The sequence below is a fragment of the Lissotriton vulgaris genome, chromosome 2_1 (assembly GCF_964263255.1).
Source record: "Lissotriton vulgaris chromosome 2_1, aLisVul1.2, whole genome shotgun sequence".
NCBI lineage: Eukaryota > Metazoa > Chordata > Amphibia > Caudata > Salamandridae > Lissotriton > Lissotriton vulgaris.
The window spans coordinates 753,096,087-753,115,585 of NC_141687.1; the positions used below are offsets into that span (position 1 = coordinate 753,096,087).

At 39.7% G+C, this 19,499-nt stretch overlaps 1 protein-coding gene across 1 annotated transcript in view; it reads right to left on the bottom strand.

The window, feature by feature from the left end:
* USH1C (USH1 protein network component harmonin) overlaps window positions 1-19,499 on the bottom strand; it is a 697,039-nt gene that overhangs the window by 394,829 nt on the left and 282,711 nt on the right. The window lies entirely within an intron of this gene.

Below are 19,499 nucleotides of genomic sequence, written 5' to 3' on the forward strand. Positions count from 1 at the left end.
GTTTGCCTGAGGTGGCACAATACATGGAGGTAACAGCACTGGACAGTGTGTGTGCTGCGTACCTGCACTGAGTGCAAGTACGCCTGTAATGGTACATTAAATGGAGGACCCTGGCTTCCATTTTGGGAAGCCCAGGCCTGCATGATGAAGACATGAGAAGTAGAGGAATCCACTGAGGCAGATTTGTGTATTGCTGCATTCCTGTGAGGTGGGTGGGTCACACTGCAGAAGTAAATCTTCCCCAGTACACCTCAAAGTGTGCTCTTTGATTCAGTGACAGATCACAAGGAAAGGGCCTGGACCCATTTCAGGAAAGAGATGGGACTGATAAGAGAATCATAAAGAGTAGGGCTGGGAGCACTGGATTAGCCCTTTGATGAACACTGTGGTTAAAATCCAGGTATGAACTCTACTCATCCCCATCGCCTGTGTTATGGGACTATCCGCTTTGGAGTCACTCCTCCTGCGAAAGATAGCTATTCAAGCGGAAGGAGAAGAAAAATGTGCACTTCAGAAGAAGTAGAATCCTAACATAAAACTTGAAAGATCCAGACCTTAAATCACATTTGGTGTCTGGAAATGAACTATAACAAGCATTTGCAGTGCATTCGGTCTCGCCTTTGGGACCATCTATGTATTTAGCTATGTAGCACATTAGCCTGGGTGCTGAAACATCTACTGTTCTTTAACATGGAGGGAAAGCAAGCACCAAACTGCGTCACACACCAAGTATGGGAACACATGGAGAGAAATATTGCCTTTCAGCAAAAAATGGTATAGTCCAAAGCTCTGTTTTGAAAAAAGCAAGGCCTTAGGTGGTCATATCACTGAAAATAAAAGGTGTGACAAAATAATATTGTCTACGGGTGCTCGTAGAAGAAAATGTATATGGACTGGAATGCTAAAGTGATTGTGTTTTTAACTAACCTCTGCTGTTCGTTTTCTATCAAGAAAGTTTTAAATAGAGGCAGTTGCCAGAAAAGGCAAAAAAAGAAATTCCCTCAGCAGAGAGCAATTCTGGTATTCTACTGACCTCTGCTGGTCATTATCTATCAAGACAGTTAAATAGAGGCTGTTCAACAGAAAAAAAAGTCCCTTAGCGGAAGCAGACAAGTCCTCGGGCTGATCTCCAGAGCCCACAAAGTACATACACATTTAAGTATATTTTTAATTTATATATTTACTAAAGTATATACTAAAGTATATACAAGAGGTCTCAAATGCTTGACCTAAAACAGGGGAGGTTGAGATGCCAAGCAGCCAGAAGGGTTGTGTGAGGAGGGAAACATCTGCAAGACTTCTGCCTGTGACCAAGAATGAGATCCCTGGCCTGCTAGTTTCCCTGCTGGATGACGAGGGACATCACCCAGGAAACCAAGATCACCTGCTCTCGATCCTGGAGCACCAGTAGCTGCTTGCTTACCAAGACCAGTGTGCCATGTGAGGATGGGAAGGGTGTTGTAGGGAGAAAGGTCCAGTGGTTGCTCAACCTAATGAGTTGTCACCCATGTGCAGGATCAGGTCAGCAATCCCTGTATGTCAGGAGACAGACATTTTGAAGATAGCCATTAGTGAAAAGTGCCGTGGGGGACCTTGAAGCCCGTACAGCACTGTAATGTTTTATTAATTACTATGATTACAATTGGTTTTTATCTATGTTTAGAACTATGCACATTATTTAAGTTAGGATAGGACATTGGTTTTAATAGCATATATTACTAGTGTGTATTTTTGAGTATGTCTATTTACTGTGAAATAGATTTGCAAATCCTAACAACAAAAACCCATATGAGTCCAATAGGTCTGATTATTGCTCATAATGCACCATCCTCATGTAATGTTAACATAGTTCATGGGTTACAGTCCATCAGGTTTATTTTCGAGTTGGTATTGAACCTGCACTTTCACCAGAGGGTCTAGAAACCCTAGTCTTAGGCCATATTTTGCAAAGAAACTATTAAAATGTATCAATGGGTTAGCCAAATCTTATAGTCAGGTAATACTCTGGCAAATCAATATGAACAAATTGAATTTTCAGTGGTGTGTGCCCACTGGTTTATTGCACAACATATTGGGTAATGTGAATTTAATTAAACACGAACATTATAGAATGATTGCCTATGTGGCACATTTTAAAATATTAGTACCAGGTGTACACAATTCTGTGGAAGATCAGCTTTTAGTATTGGGTATGGACTAATGTAAGAACTGAAGAATATTGTCAATAGTGTATTACTATTTCCAGAAACAACAGATCCAATGATTCAGTGGACTTTGAAGTTTCGTCAATGCACTTTAGTTCATAACATCTTTAGGAAAAATAGAGGAATACTATGCTTATAAGGAATACTATGCTGATGCATATGTATTGTATTTATAAAAATAATAAACTGTGTGGGACATATTTTGGAAACTGAGAGCAACCTGCACCATGATATGTTGTTCCCTGATGAGAAGCGGCAATGGAAACATAAGCAGTTCTATATCTATAGGAGTAAAAATGTAATTATGTTGAAAAGTGCCATGAGCTGCACTGAAAACAACATAGATCAAAATAAGGGAGAAGTGATCATCCTGGCAGGTGAGATGATTCACTGACCCATGATGTGCCAATGTAATGTTCAGTATGAACTCTAAATATTGTTTTCTCTTGGTCTATTGAAATCCATAATTCTGTGGGAAAACTCTTTGTTCCAAGAGGATTCAGTAGCAGCTCAAATCATTATATATATTAGGTTTGAAAAATAGGAGGACATTATATTAATTGAAGAAGAAAATACAAAATTAATATGAACAGTGTCTGGTTTAGAATAAACCTGTGGTTTCTCATCATTAATGAAGATCAATATTGATAGAAAAAAAAGCAAATGATTTGATTAGCAAATAATTTGATTAGATGTCATTGATTCAATGCTTTCATTGTAATATATTAGGAATGAAGTGATCTAATTCTCACAATCGTTGGTTTGGTGGAGGAACTGTGAGGAACAATATGGGTGTCTATGAGATTTTTTCATAAATTCATTGAAAAACCAAAAGCATGTAATGGTTTCCCAAGTTGCAGGAAAGTCATTACAAGTTAGGGGCAATTAAAGCACATAATTCCGTCAATTACCAAGACTTTATCCCTAGATAATCAATCAAGTAGGCCAGTCTTGTTGGAATGATATCACGAAAAAATTAAGGCCTGAAAAAGAAATGGCTCATGGAAAGCTCTACACATTAACCTGAAAAACAAGACACAGTATACATATTGTGAGGACAATTTTTAATTTCTTGAAGGATCTCGAGCCAATTGTGTTAAAATGAGAATACATAATCTAAACAACTGTATTAATTATATAGAATGTAATTGCAATAGACAAAATAACAACTTATGAATACACATTTGCTTGTAATAAAACACACAGATATCATTTTACATATTTATAGTTTGTTTTATTTCAAATTAAGCTTAGAAAATTTCTGCTCTCTCCTTGGTATCTATCGCACAGCAGCAGTCAATCCATAGAGAAGTGCATGCTCACTGTACTTTGGTGCCCTCTGGGATATTAGGTCCAACTGTGCTTGATCCTCTAATGGGCAGCATTACCGTCTGGTCTTCCAAGTCCAAATATATCTCCTCCAATGCACAGGCTGCTCTACCCCATTTCTTCTTAAAGTCCAAGACAGCCTTTGTCTCCTCCAGGGCAAATGTGACCAATTTAAATTCCAAGGTCCCCTCTCCCTTCCTGACCTCCAGCTTCTAGCTCAGTTGGGATCACATGGCAAGACAATACACTGTTACCAGCAATGGGGAACACAGGTGATGCAGCTCTTAAAGTAAAATCCTCCTTTTGCACTGTTGCCTTTTCAACTTCACCTTTGAGGTTATCTGCGCTTAGTGGGCCTCTTCTTAGATACAGAGGGCTTTCTTGTTCTCTCCTTCTTGGTATTAGGGCCCACATTCAGCTACCTTCATTTGCACATGTCCTTCCACTCTATCCCAGTAAGGCCGGCCAGTGTAGACAGATCCACCAAAATGTTGATAACAATTTTACAAATCAAAAATATGAGAAGATCAAAAATTAATCAAAATGCTGTAAGCCAAAAATATGCCTCTAAATCTGTGATGTGATTTTTAATTCTAAACTGAATGGTAACTGCTGTACAAAGTCCTATCCTAACAACTGAACAGCAACCTAGAAAACTTTCAACTAGGAAGGCCAAAATGCCTTTTCTCATACATAAAAAGAATCTGCAAACGATTTACATTAGGTTCCTTTGGAAACCTCTGACTGGTGCAGCATGCCAGGCACACTTTCCGAACATTTTAGGAGTTGCCAAAAGTCATATACATATGAGCCCACACTAAGATGGAAATTTGCTGCTGAATATTTAAGATTTTATGTAAATTGGTTCAATTATGTATAAAATGCAATATAATATATATTTAAGGATTAATACATTAATAGTTATAGATGGATCAGTTTCAGTAGGTAAGGCATGTTATGTTTTGATAATAACGTTGATGCCTTTTGATGACTTTGCACAAAACTTTCCAAAAATAAAGTTCATCCAGTTTGGCACCTTCATGGAAAGTTTTGACTGATCCATCAAGCAGGGGGCTGGAAAAGAGAGAACCCCAAAGTGGGATTTCTCATTTTAATTTCATTAGGCAACTTTGCCCATTGATACTTTGGTGCCTCGTCAGGCACCTGCACAAGGTTGGCATCCATGGACACACTCTCTACTGGATCTGGTCCTTCTTAACGGACAGAACTCAAGCTGTCAATCAGCCACCTTACTCCTTGGAAACCCGCACACTCATCTGTGAAGTGCCTCACGGTTCATGGCTAAGCCCCACCCTCTTCAACACATATATGATCCCTCTGGCCAGCGTCAATTCCACACATGACATCAGCATCCTCTCCTCCACCTACAACTTGCAACTCACACTGTCCCTTTTGGAAAAGACCCCAACGTAAGCAAAAAGCTTGCTGCCTGCATGAACAAAGTTGACAACTGAATAAGGTCTACTATTCAAGCTGAAAACTGACAAGACAGAAGTAATGATCTTCGATCTGAGGACCTCATCATGTGACTACAACTGGTGGCTGGCCAATCTAAGACTCCTACTCAGCATTAACGGCAGTAACTGTGGAAATACCATCAATAGTAAACTGGACATGTGTGGTATTCCATGACCTGATGTCATTTGGAATTACCATATGTCATTTGGAACCATCCTATGTTTTACAGAATGTTTTGCCTTGACTTGTACTGTATTGCTGTGGAGTTGAGGCTGTTAAGACCTATCTTCCTACCTGTGGTTGTTAAGCTGTTCCTCTGGAATAAATCTTCTTGGAACCTACATTCTGTGTATTGGATTTACTACACAATTGCTGGCGACGATTGGGGATCCAGATCTCAGAAGGAAACAGCGTTCACTTCTTTTTCTCCTGGATTGGTTTGTTTTTTTTTTATCCTTTTCAACCTCTAAAAGAATCTACATCCTCATGGTGTGAGATACCTGCTTATTTTGGAAACGTGAGATAAGACTCTTACTTCAATTGTGTGGAAGACCCGTTTCCTGAAAACGCGAGAAACGTGAACAAATGTAAGTTTTTTTTCATTGACTTTACCAACTTTCGATTTGTTGCCTTTTCGACCGCACCTATCGAGCGGTGTGTTTCCAGGCATCACAAACGCGAAAATACTTGTTGCACATTTTCTCATTTTCCTATACGGGAGTGCGTTTCCCTACTTGTTTACTTTCAAAGAGACTCACCTCGAGAACCTCGTAGTTCGTTTCTTTCACGAGGCGTCCTTCGAGTCTCCTCGCTCTGTCATTGTTATTGACGCGCAGTTGCATCCTGGGATACACGCGTCATTGCGCACGTCATCGCGCATGCGTGACGCTCTTGGCGGCCATATTGGGCTGAAGTAATTTCCTCGCAATTGCCGGTAAAATTTCAAAGTTACTTAAAGACTCATTCCTGCCTTTTCTCACGTTCTAAAGCGATTTTAAAGGAAATATACTCTGAATTATAATAGAATAAACAGCAAAGACTACAGTCATTTTACAAGAGAAAAAACGACATTTTCAGCAAATCCATTACTACGGTGATTTGCACACCAGTTACATTAATACCCTTATTTTTCAGGTTTCAGGATAATTTAATTACTTACATTGTTTATTTTCAGCTGTATTTACAAATGTCTAATATTTCTGCTCCTCCTCATTTTCTTCAAGTTGCAGGTGATCCTTCCATAGAATGGGATCTTTGGTACCCCATGTTCATTGCATATGTAGAAGTATTAGAAAAAGATGGTTGTTCTGCTAAAAGAAAACTCGCTCTCTTGAGACATTGTCTAGGGGGTGCTGGAATTAAAGAATTCGACAATTTACCACCCTTAGATGATGCTGGTGATATGGATGTGTTTGATAAAGCTGCCAAACAAATGAAGATTCGATTTGGTAGAAGAATAAATACCGTAATGGAAAGGTTCAAATTCTATTCTCGAGAGCAGAAACCTGATGAAACAATTGAAGATTATGTGGCAGCATTACGTTCACTTGCTTGCACCTGTGCATTTGAAACAATATCTTACGAACAAGTCCTTAGGGATCAAATAATGATGAAGACTAAAAGCAAAAAGATCCAAGAGAGACTTTGGTTAGGGACTGAAACCACGTTATCTGCAGTAGTGAACATAGCTAAAGGCATTGAACATTCAGAAATATTTGTGTCCGAAATAAGAGGGAGAAATCAGAAAACAAATGTTCCTGATGTTGAAGTAGCCATTGTCAAAAATCAGCCGATTTCAGGTTTTTCCGGTAACAAAACTAATTTTAAAAAAGAACCTCCAGTCTATGTTGATGAACCTCGTTTTCAGAAGTCTATCACTGATTCCATGGTGAACTTAACAGCAGATGTATCCAATAGTAGTTTCACTAAATTAGTACTTGAGAAATTTCCTGAGATTTTTAGTGATGAACTAGGAAAATATGCAGACTTCAAACACAAAATCATCTTGAATGATAACGCTTTGCCTGTTAGACACAGAGTGAGAAATGTTCCTTTGGCCTACAGACCCAAATTGAAAGAAATTTTGGATGATTTAGTCAAAAGGAACATAATTGAGCCTATCGAATCCTCCCCTTGGGTTTCACCCATTGTAATTTCTCTTAAAAGCACAGGCGAACTGCGCTTATGTGCGGATCTTCGCAGCCTTAACAAAGAGATATGGATAGACAAACACCCTTTACCGAACATACATGAACTTATTTCGGCGCTTTCTGGCGCTACTGTGTTTTCTTCCATTGATTTAGCCAGTGCCTACCATCAGGTGGAGTTACATGAGGACTCCAGGAAGTTGACTGCATTTGTCACTCCAGAGGGTATGTTCCAATACCTGCGCATGCCTTTTGGCTTGGCAAGTGCAGCTTCTGTTTTTCAGCGTCTAATGTAAGAGTTATTAATGGAATGCAAGGGTGCCATAGCCTTCCAAGACGACATTTTGATTTTTGGGCAAGATTGCATTGAACATGACAAGAACTTGTTTTCTGTCTTGGAGAAAATTAAATCTAAGGGACTCACATTAAAGTTTACTAAATGTAAATTTAGACAGGATAAGGTAGAGTACCTTGGTCATGAAATTTCGAGCAAAGGTATCAAACCAAAAGTAAATCATGTTCAGAGTATTGTGAATGCATCTGCACCTCAGTCTAAAGAACAACTTCTTTCCTTTTTAGGTCTCACCGAATTCTATGGCAAGTTTGTAAAAAATTACTCAGACATAGTACATCCTTTAAGGATTTTACTAAAAAAAAATGCAAAGTTTGAATGGAAAAAAGAACAACAGGATTCTTTTGAAATTCTGAAACACAAAATTGTTGAGGCCCCATTTTTGAAACCGTATTCTGTAGGTAAGGAATGTATTGTCTATGTTGACGCTAGCAATGTAGGTCTAGGCGCTGTATTAATGCAAAAAGACAAATCTGGTGAGTTTGTAGTGTCATATGCTTCTAGAGCTCTACGTGATGCTGAAAAAAATTACTCAACCATTGAGAGGGAACTACTCGCTTGTACTTGGGCATCCCAGCACTTTAGGCAATTCTTATGGGGAACTAAATTCTCTCTAAGAACTGATCACAAACCTTTGATCACCATGTTATCTGCTGGTGGTGGTAGAGTACTTACCGCCCGCTTGGCAAGGTTAGCGGCCAAGCTACAAGAATATCGCTGTGAGGTCGTGTATGTTCCAGGACGTCTGAACGTTCATGCAGACTGTATGTCACGTTTTCCTGCAACTGTAACTGTTGGTAAAAATGTTGATTGCGATATTGCATTTTCACTTGCTGACGTCAATGTAATTTTGAATCAAGAAGGTTCCTTCTGTTTATCTGAGAAAGACTGGTTAGAAGCTATGATGAATGACCATGTCTTAAATCAAGTTAAGGAGTTCTTGATCAAAGGTTGGCCTGAAGAGAGGAAACTCTCCGGTGAGTTGTCATCCTTCTACAAAGTTAGGGATGATTTGATGTTGTCACAAGACATTATTGTTAGATCTGATAAAATTATTCCTCCCTTGAAACTAAGAGAGACTATTTGCAAATTGGCACACGAGGGACACATGGGAATGTCCACTACTAAAAGGAGGATCAGAGAACATTACTGGTGGCCCGGTGTCGATGCTATGGTGGATAATTGGGTCAGGAATTGCTCTCCTTGCTCCCTGAGCGACAAGTCTGTAAAGAGCGTGTCTGTTGACACAACTCCCATTGAATATGCCAATGGTCCTTGGCGTAGATTAGCCATAGATATTATTGGACCTTTTAGCTACCAATCTGGAAAAGACTTGTTTGCATTAGTTCTTATTGATTACTTCTCTAAATGGCCTGAATTGAAGATTGTTGAGAGAACTTCTTCAGAGTATGTCATTGAATTTCTTGATGAAATTTTTGCTAGAGAAGGTCTACCTGAAGAACTTGTTTCGGACAATGGTCCACAGTTCATTAGTAAAGAATTTGAAGATTTCCTCAATAATTGTGGTGTTAAACACAAAAGAACTTCAAATTACTTTCCACAAGCAAACGGCCAAGTTGAAAGGTTCAACAGAGTCATTAAGGAATCTTGCCAGTTGGCTGTGAAAAGTGGTTTGAAGTGGAGAAGAGCGCTTCAGGCGACCTTGTTGACCTATCGCTTATCTCCCAATACTGTGACTGGTTTGTCTCCCTTTGAACTATTACGTGGTAGGAAACCAGGTTCTAGGCTTTTGCCTTGGTGGCTAAGAAGTAACTCTTCTTACGAAGTTGATTTTAAAGAATTGAAGGATAAAATTGGTAAGTACCAGGAAAGAATGATTCAACATTCTGAAAAAAGAAAATACAATTCCTGTAGTATTAAAATTGGTGACCTTGTTCGAGTAAAGTCAGGTGGACTTCTACACAAGAGAGCATGTAATGGTCTGATCCTGTCAAGGTCATTGAGATTTTTAGCAAAGCTGTCAGGGTGGAAGGAGGTAAAATATGGAACTTGAGGAGAATTTCTTTATGCAAGACCAGTACTACACATGTTCCTCCCACTCAAAAATCTATTGTTACTAAGAAGTTCTACTTAGACCATAACTCAAGTGGTTTTCCTGGCACACATGAGGTGTATGACAATTTAGAGAATAAATTTGTAAATAGTTCTGATTTGGGGACTCATTCTGACACTTTACCTAGTTCTTCTGTTGAGATTAATAATTCTTCTCCGAATACTGACTGTGAGGAGACTTCTTTAAGACGTAGTGAGCGTGTCAAATGTGTTCCTTCAAAGTTCAAGGATTATGTCAGATCTTAATTATTAACCAATATTTCTTATATGTTTCTTTTATTGTTTTTTTTTCGTTTTTGTTCTTTTTGTTTATTTCATTTTTTTTTTTTTTTTTTTTTAAAAGGGGGGAGGTGTGTGGTATTCCATGACCTGATGTCATTTGGAATTACCATATGTCATTTGGAACCATCCTATGTTTTACAGAATGTTTTGCCTTGACTTGTACTGTATTGCTGTGGAGTTGAGGCTGTTAAGACCCATCTTCCTACCTGTGGTTGTTAAGCTGTTCCTCTGGAATAAATCTTCTTGGAACCTACATTCTGTGTATTGGATTTACTACAACATGATCTCACAAGTCAACTCTATCACTGAATCTTGCTTCCACACCTTGAAGATGCTGTGAAAAATCTTCAAATGTCCTCTAAGTAACACCAGAAAAACAGCAAGTTTGACTAAGGGAACACCGTCTACACCAGGATCACCAAGCAACTTACCAGAAGCCTACAAACCATCCAAATTTCTGCAGCTAGACTCATCCTCAATCTACCACACAAAATCCACATCAAACCACCCCTCAGGAAGCACCAATGGCTCCTGATACACAAATGCACTCATTTCAAACTCATCACACACATGCAAAGCACTACACAACTTAAGCCCACCTAGCTGAACCATTTCATTACTTACCACAAACCAGCCAGACCCATCCACTCTGTAGGAGTCCTACTTGCACACAAACACAGAACCAAATCAAGGGGAAAGTGTTTCCATTGCATTGCTAATAAAGCAAGAACCAATTTCCCACTTCACATCAAAGCCTCCTCCACTAATCTTGAATTCCGCAAGAGGCTAGGCACACTCACCCGCAGAGTGCAGGACACCCTCTCTGATGATAGTGCACTTTAAGAATTCATATTATTACATACCGAAAAATGTCTAGATGGAATAACACCAAATTTGGTAAAACGTTATAACTTTATTCAGAAAGTATGCTTTTTGTGACTTAGCTTTTGAGAAATTAACTTTCACAAAGGGTCTTGGGCATGAAGGGGTTAACCTTCAAACAAATTTAGGCCTCTCTGGAGGGTTTGTCCCACAAGAATCCAACGGTAATAAAAAACGTAAAAATACCCATTGTGATTGGCTGAGAGAGCTCTTTCTTCCAACGGCCATTTGGTCGCAGTGGTACCACTGCTGGTACTGTGGTACCGAATGATCTGATTGGCTGTCTCCAACATTGAAAAAAATTTACTGGGCGCCATTACACCCTCGGTGCTTGGTCCCTGAGACCAGGAAAACATTTTGTTTTGAAAAGGTGACAAGCGTCTCAGAGGACCATGTGGAGGGGTCTCAAAAGTACACTCCCTTAAGTTAAAGTTAAGAAAAATATTATTTCAGGTCACGGCATGCGGGCGGTAGTCCCAACAAGTACACCCTTGTGGGACTGCGACACTGGTACCAACAAAAACATTTACTAAAAACTTACACAGGTCTGGTCATACACCAGATCCTAAGTCAACCACGATTTCACAGGCTGTGCATTGTGTACAGTAAGGGTTGGCCCGCTGCAGTAGGTTAGTCACAGGTCCAACCCACTGCTGCAGCCTGCCGAAGGCTGAATGTAGAGGGGGCTTGGGTGCCTGCGGGAGGTTGGATGCCCATGGGCGGTTGGGCACCTGCAGGGGAGTTTGGGTGAAGGGCAAGGTAGGAATCCGGTCCAGCAGCGAATCCCCCGCTATATGGCTGAAGGCTGTGCACAACAGTGGGTTATGGTGCCACCAGAGGTTCAGTGCAGGGACTGGCACGGGGTCAGGCTCAGTGTCAAACCCCCAACAAACCCCCACTGCCCACAGCTGCAGGCTGTGCAAAGCAGGGAGGTGGGCACACATGGGAGTAATGAATCAGGATCTCGCCAACCGCCACCACAGTGCAGACTTTGGCTGGAGGTTGCCCAAGGGGATTGAACTTATGCTTAACTTTTGAATATGGTAAAAAGAAAGTTCATTGAAAAAACAAAGGTTAAAGGGATGTTATATTTTAGTGTTGAAATAAGATAAGAACTAACATTTGATACAGAAAAACCACTGAGATTTGTCAGTTGAAGTTAAAGAACTAACTATAGCATGTGCTCATGGCATGCACTTCTTATGACCGCACATATTGCATCACTCATGACATGTTAAATAGCATCATTGATGACATTACTGGTGATATCTTCAATTACATCACTGACAACATCTCAAATAATATCATCCATGATACTGCTATTCATATTACTCCCTAAGCACTTACATCATTTTAAAGAAGGAATAAAAGGTCATTTTGTAACACTAATTTCAGAAAAACTACTTAACATATTTACTCAAACCAAGCAAAAACACATCCTTGAGTAAGGTTCTACCTTCATGCCAAATTTGGTGTAATTCATTTAAGCTATTGTTTCTTTATCAGGGTCAAAGAATCTTTACCGGAAGTGAAAATGAGTAATATCATTATTGGGACACCTCTTTTTTAAGTCCTCGACGGATCTGCACAAAGCTAGCCCAGAGGAACATAGTGAATGTACCTTTTACTTGCACCATTGCAATGCCTTCTGATTATAATATATTTTTCTATTTTTACATCTCTCTTCGCTTTATCTGAAGTTCTTTACTCTGGACTGAATAATACTGGTTGTCAATTCCTACCGCTCTTGAAGATTTATGCCCTTTAGCTGAAAAAGATACTAGAAAGAAGGGACTGTGTTAGGCTGCAGGTGATCCCTCTATATTCTCTTGAATAGGGGTATGAGAGGAAATACGATATGACTGCTCTTAACTCTAGTCAAACGCCTTCATCATTGGAGCATCAGAGGATACCTTTAGAATGAAGTGATCAACCATCATCAGTTTGGGCCCTCCAAGGTGATGGTCAGTCTGAAGAGAAAATGGAATTGATAACAAAACATGTCGGAGAGATAATATGTTTGAGGCAAGCAAAATGAGTTTGGCATTTTTTCGTGGCTTCAAAGTGCGCTTTTATCCCAATGGGATACTTTTCCAATCGTGCCAAAAGGGGTAGGAGTTTCAAATTGTTTATTAAGACTTTAAATAAATGTAAGCGCTGCTAAATGCTATTTTGTTCAATTCTAAAAGCATTATCACATCGACCCAGAATGACAAAAAGCATAAGTATGGTGCAAAATGAGGCAGTAGCAAATTACACTGCACTGAGAGCAAACTGTGTAACAAAAATGTGCACAAGCAACATAAATCAGATACTACTAGCTATTGAGTTTGGAGCTTAGAACCTTTGGCAAGTAGTATGAAAAAAAGTTTAAAATATTTCAACTCCCTCTGAAGAGCATATGGTTAAATGAATAACTGCTTACTTACAAGAAAACATCATGAATGTCTATAATTGTGCTATAAGACATTTCTGATGTAAATTAGGTTAAAGAAATGAGTAGATGTAAATATTTAATGACTTATTTTGCATTTAAAAATAAAGTCACAATATATAAGTAAATATAAATATATAATCAAATAATACATTTGATATTTTATAGATGTTTTAAACTTTCTATTTATTCATATTTTAACAATTTTAGGTAGCCTAGGGCCTGATTTAGATCTTGGTGGACGGGTTACTTCGTCACAATAGTGACCGATATTCTATTCGCCAAAATATAAATCCCATTGAATATAATGGGATTTATATGTAGGCAGATGGGATATTCATCACCATTGCGATGGAGTAACCCATCTGCCAAGATCTAAATCAGGCCCGTAATTCAATTTACTAGGAGTTTTAATTTAAGTCTCTACCTTCTCTAACTCCATTATTTTCTATGTGAGGGTGTTGCACTACCAGTGGTTGGCCATGTAAAGTACTGGGCTTACTATAAAAGTGTAATTTACTACAAAAGTGGATGTTACTACAAAAGTTCAGTTTGTGAATATGAAAGTAGTAAACTTGCTCAAAAGTGTTAAAGTACTCAGCTGTGCAGTTTGTGAATCAGGCCATCAATGTTAGTGTTGTGCTTTATTCTTCATTTTAAATTAGTAATCATTTTATTAAAGATTTATTTTTATGTGCATAATACATGTATTGTAAAATAATGTAAGGAATAATTTAATATGAAACATTTTATTCACTAATGATTTTTAAAGTTATAAGTATTTTTTGAAATCTTTTTTAAAGTTAATCAAGTATACATATATATATATATATGTATGTATATATATATATAAATATATATATACATATAAATATATATAAAGATCAAAGATCATTCCAGTTTGACTGCGGAGTAATGCACCGGCATCTTGCACTGAGCGCAACACTAACTGTGCCCAAACAACAAGAATTGTTCTTTAAATCAAGCATTGAAGTTTAAGTTCTGGTTGCATTATGGGACTCGTATTCCAAGATATGTCACGTGATGTCAAGACACATTTAAAAGGCGTGCACAAATGCACTTTGTGGTTACCTTCCTATCCGTGAGCAAGGCTAATCGCCGAAACATGTAGGTGAATGGAAGTTTTCCTGTGCCGCTTACCCTAAATAAAGCTGTTTTCCTCGGAGAAGGGCCTCTGTATTTTGTTGCATTGGTAAGATGGTGAGACGGGCTTCTCCGTGCCCGCCCGTCAGAGGCCGCCCTGAAGGGTTGGAGGCTCCTTAATCGGAGGTTGCTTTGTGGATATATATATATATATGCTTAGCAATAAAATTTTGGTATTTGAACCGTAATATTTAGGTATTTGTAATTTTCATTATATATTTGTATCACAATAGCATTTTGGTAGAGATTTTGTCATACACTCCATCCTCTGTTTGTAAAGGACTATTTAAGTGGGGCCCGAAGTTTCCCAATCAGATCCAGTTTCTTCACTGACTAGGGTAGGAGGTGCTGTGAGTACTAGGTGAGTATAGTTTCCCAGAGGTGAGGGACATCACCAGAAGCCTACAATATTGGTGTGGGTTTGCTGAAAAAGGGGAAGGACACGTGAGCTCTGTAGAGAGACAACTTCTTAGAAGGAAACATTGGGACAACCTCAGAAATCATAGACTGTCATTGGCAGGTTATCCAGAAACAACCGAAGTATGAAGCGGGTCTCCTGGTATCCCCAACCTAACCTTAAGTCACATATTGATCCTACAAGTGGTGTTACCTCTGATGTGATAATGTGCACAAGTGTTGTGGAGCAGTGAAAGTTGCATACATGCATTGTAAACTTGCCAGCATCAGCAATCACTTTTTAAGGTCTGCATACAGAGAGCTTTAACTGTTTTGCAAGACCCTGATGTCTCCACAACATACCTCATACAACACACCATGTGCTAAAATGGTCTCTGAGGAATTGCCCTTAAGTCATTACCTGTTTGTGGAATTATATTTTCCAGCAGTTAAACCTTTAAAATAATGGGTAAAATAGTACCTTTATCTGTTTTTTTGTTTCTTACAGTATAGTTTTTGTATTCTTTATGTATGTGCTGGTTTCTGTTTTGGTATAAGTAATAATTGGTCCTGACGTATCTTTTCAGCACACCTAAGGTGCACAGGACTGAAAAAATCAATTCAAATGGTCATACCGAGAGTTATTTTATAGTTGGATTATTGGAGCAATGTTAGCCTTACAGGGGGTAAGGACAAATCCTGGGCACTCTGATAGGCAACGCAGTGCGTAGTTGCAATTAATAAAGTTCCAGAATCAATGTAGTGCGTGAAGTATAAAGATTTATTTCAACAAATCTTTCTCCATAGTGGTAGTTTACTTTAACAGTTCAATATTTCCATGGTCATATTGCGGTCATATGATCAATAGTATAGGGTATCAAAGTTTATGTAGAACTGTGCAATCAAATAATAGTTGGATTATTGCCACGGAGAGAAAGACCGAAGACAACAATGTTTATATGAAAAAAATATTATCTTTATATGGTCTTTATAAAAGAACAGTATACAACAATCATTAACAACAATAGGCGTTTCTCAGAGGAGGAGTGAAAAAGAACGTACTCATGTGCAATGTGATCATGAAAAAAACAGGAAACAATTAGAAAAAATAAGAAGCAAAGATTCCCCTAATTCATATTATACAAGACTGGTTGGATTAGATGATTTGGTCGACCGAACTAAAGTTGAGCCTGTATACAATATCATTTCACTTTCCTGTGTCTTGGATGACCTCTGGTCATTGCGCCAGGGTCAAAAAGTAGTAATGCAAGCCAAAGAAAGAAAGTGTTGACTTTCGATATGTCTGTCGCAATAAGGGTAATTTCTACCTTCGGATGTGGGTCTTCATCAGGACAAAAAGGACAACCGTTACATGAGCCTGGACATATCCATAATGTATATGTTGTCCAAGCCGAATAATTATTTTTTTTGTAGAAAACATGATGAACAGGGTGGTCCCCACAATGCCTCCAAAAATTATTTTCAAATACTGCGAGGTCGGTGGCAGATCAATTGTCTCTCGTTGCACGGTCAACTTGCCGGATAAATCTTATTAGAACATTGAGCCCTCCATTGAATACAATGGAGTGCTCCGTGCTTCGGTAAAAGCCTACAGAGCAATATTTCAATGTTTCTTTTGTTTACAGCTGTTGCTGTGAACAAAGGCCTCTTGGAGCCCGAGGGGATTTTTTAGAACATTCTGCCCTCTAGTGGCAAAACGTTTTAATAGCTGTATACCCCTTCGTAGCTGGGCCATACCAGCCATTAAAGTCCTGCTCCCTTGTTAACGCTGCAGCGTGCCTTTATTGGCCGGTATAGCCCGCTACAGGGGGCTACAAGGCTATATCATATACCTCTAAAGGGCCTTAGTCTCACAAATAAGGAGAGGAAAACATTCCTTCCAAGAGGGGCCGAGTACCCAACACCGTCAGTATCTCAATATTGTCGCGCTAGCATATAAATGCTGAGAATCTAGTCCGCATCGAAATTGACAGCATGCTATGTTTTCTTAAGGCAATACTTTGAAGTGCAGCTTTTCAGTCCTCACATGGTCAGGCACAGAGAAAAACAAACATTGGCCATGCCAGAAAGTCCAAAGCACCAAAAAACAAGCATGTACAAGTGCACTTTTTGCATGCTCATTTTTTTCACTCTAAAGCCAGACATCCTTTGACATTGCCAATGCTTGTGTTGCTTTGTAAATCATATTCCTCTTGTACATGTGCATGTTTGTAGGTTGAAGTCAATTCACAAGATCTACAAAACTTTGTGATATTGTCTCAGAGAGGATGTATAACATTTTAAACATTTTCAAAATATCTTACTGTATTTCATTGTTTCAGCATTCAACACTCTTAGGGCCTTATTAAGATTTTGGTGGTCCTCTTGTCAGTCCATCACTGTTGCGGCAATAGGAGGATCGGCAAGCACTTTGAGCCCCCGCCTGGTGGATAACAACTGCAATCAATGAGGGGCCAGTGGTGGTGCGGTGGTTTCACGGGGGCGGATTTATAAGGCTCATAGGTGAGCCTTAACTGCAGCTGCCACCATGACAGCAACTGTAGCACGTTCCTACATGGTGTGGCATGCATATTACACTGTGCAGGAACTGGGGTGCAATTCTAGAGGGGCATAAAATGTGCCCCCTCGCATGCACCCTCCGGGGATAGGAGCAGCAGGGAGACCTGTTAGGGCCCTATTAGTTGCCTCTCCGGCACCCGCTACATGGCAGCACACCGCCATGAATGGGGCGGTGAACAGGCAACTCGTAATATGCATGGTAGTGCCGCAGCAGCACTGCCAGCATATTGTTTCCCCCTTTCGCTGCGCAACCGCTGCAGGATCCTGGCTCCCCAGTGGACGTGGAGGTCCTGTGGCGGTCCGACCCCCACCCTCTGAATACTGCAGGTGTTCTGGCCGTGGTGGCAGTGGTCGGACCTTCACTGTGAGTGCGGCAGTCCTGTGGACCGCCGTACTTGTAATAAAGCCCTCAGTGTTTGCACATTCCACTATCATCACTTTCAATTTCATTCAACTCAGCAATACTCATAATTTTTCTGGAGGCCTCTTTCGTGTTCAGAAACTGGGTGCCTAGTCGAAATCTACTAATGAGTAGGGGTAAATATGTCCAGGCCAGAGGCGGGGCACTCCACATAGCCTTTATGGACCTGTTGAGTGCCTTCAACCTAGTGTACAGGGGCATGCTATGGATGACGATGGAAAAGGCGGGGATTTTTTCTGCCCTTGGGTGACCTTCTTAAATGCTTGCACTTGGGCACTACAGTGCAGGTGCGTTATAATGTAAATGGAGATTGAATCCAAGCTTTTACAAGGGTGTAAGGCAGGGCTGCATTTTAGCCCACTTTTTATTTCTTTTTTATATTAACACCCTGGAAATGGAGCTAGTGGCAAGAGGAAAACACCTCCCCAGATTTGGTTTCTGCGTCATCCCGGTTTTCTTATACGTCGATGACGCAGTTTTAATTCCCGGTACAGCAAATATTTTTAACCTCATCGCTACCAGACATATTCCCCTCCGGTGCTGAACTATAATGATAATGGGTGTGGTCATGACGGAACGGTTCCGTCATCAGCACAGCTCCACTGTGCCTCATGACGGAACCGTTCCGTCATGAGCATCGAAGGGGTTAATGATTTTATGAGGGAACTCAATCTGAAAATTAATCATGAGAAGCCTTTTATCATGACATGTGGTCCAAAGAGCGCGCACTCCTATCCCCATCACATTTCAGAGACTCTCATAGATAAAGTAACCATTTTTAATTAGTTAGGGATTTATTTTGATATCTTCAGACTTTAGTTGGAGTAACCTTTTGTCTCAGAGAGCAGCTAAATTTGAGGGAGCAATTGGTGCAATTGTTTGGTTTTCAAAAAGACTAGGACATAAACCCATTAGAGACCTTATTTCGCCCTATAAGGGTAAGTGTATTTTCCAGGGATTTATGGGGCTGGCGTCTGGGGCTACTCTTGAGCGGACAACCTCCAAACAATGGAAAATGAATTCATCTATAGGTTACTTGCCATGCTGAGGAGCATGACAACTTTTATTATTCATTTGGGATTGCATTGGCATTTTTTGAGGATCTAGTTCAGGTTACCCCGCTGTTGCTACGGTTAAAGGGCTGGCACTCACCCCATACAGCATTCAGTCAAATAATTCTTGCAGATTGTCTAAATTAGATCATGCCACCGCAATCCCTTGGTTTGCTTATCTTCAAAAGACTTTCACAACTATTGGACTTTCAGTTCTTTCACAAACCTCAAGAAATCAATGGAAGCTCGAAAAAATTGGTAAAATCCACTTTCACTTCCCACAGATCACAATCCAGGCTTGTAATACATCAGTCCATGACCACAGTCGTGTGTTATTTAGATATGAAGCACATTGAGGGCCAGGAACAGTACCTTACCTGGATTACAAATTTGGAAAGCAGATTTTATCTAGCCCGTTTTAGATTGAGTACTTTTTATTTCCTGGTAGACACGCCTAAATAGGGTTTGTGGTTCTCTTTTTTACCTCTCTAACCTGGTGATGGGTTTTTTAAGCAATCTCTGGACCATTTTATGTTTTTTTGTCCTTTTTATTCGAGGCCCAGGGCGTTTTTTTAATGTTCATTACTGCGCTCTTTAGGTTCTAGTTCATATTTTTGCCTGTTTGCTTCGTCTCCAACTGCTAAAATCTGAATTTTGTTGTGCCGCAGTATTGGCTTATATTCATTAAGCACTCAAAATCAGGA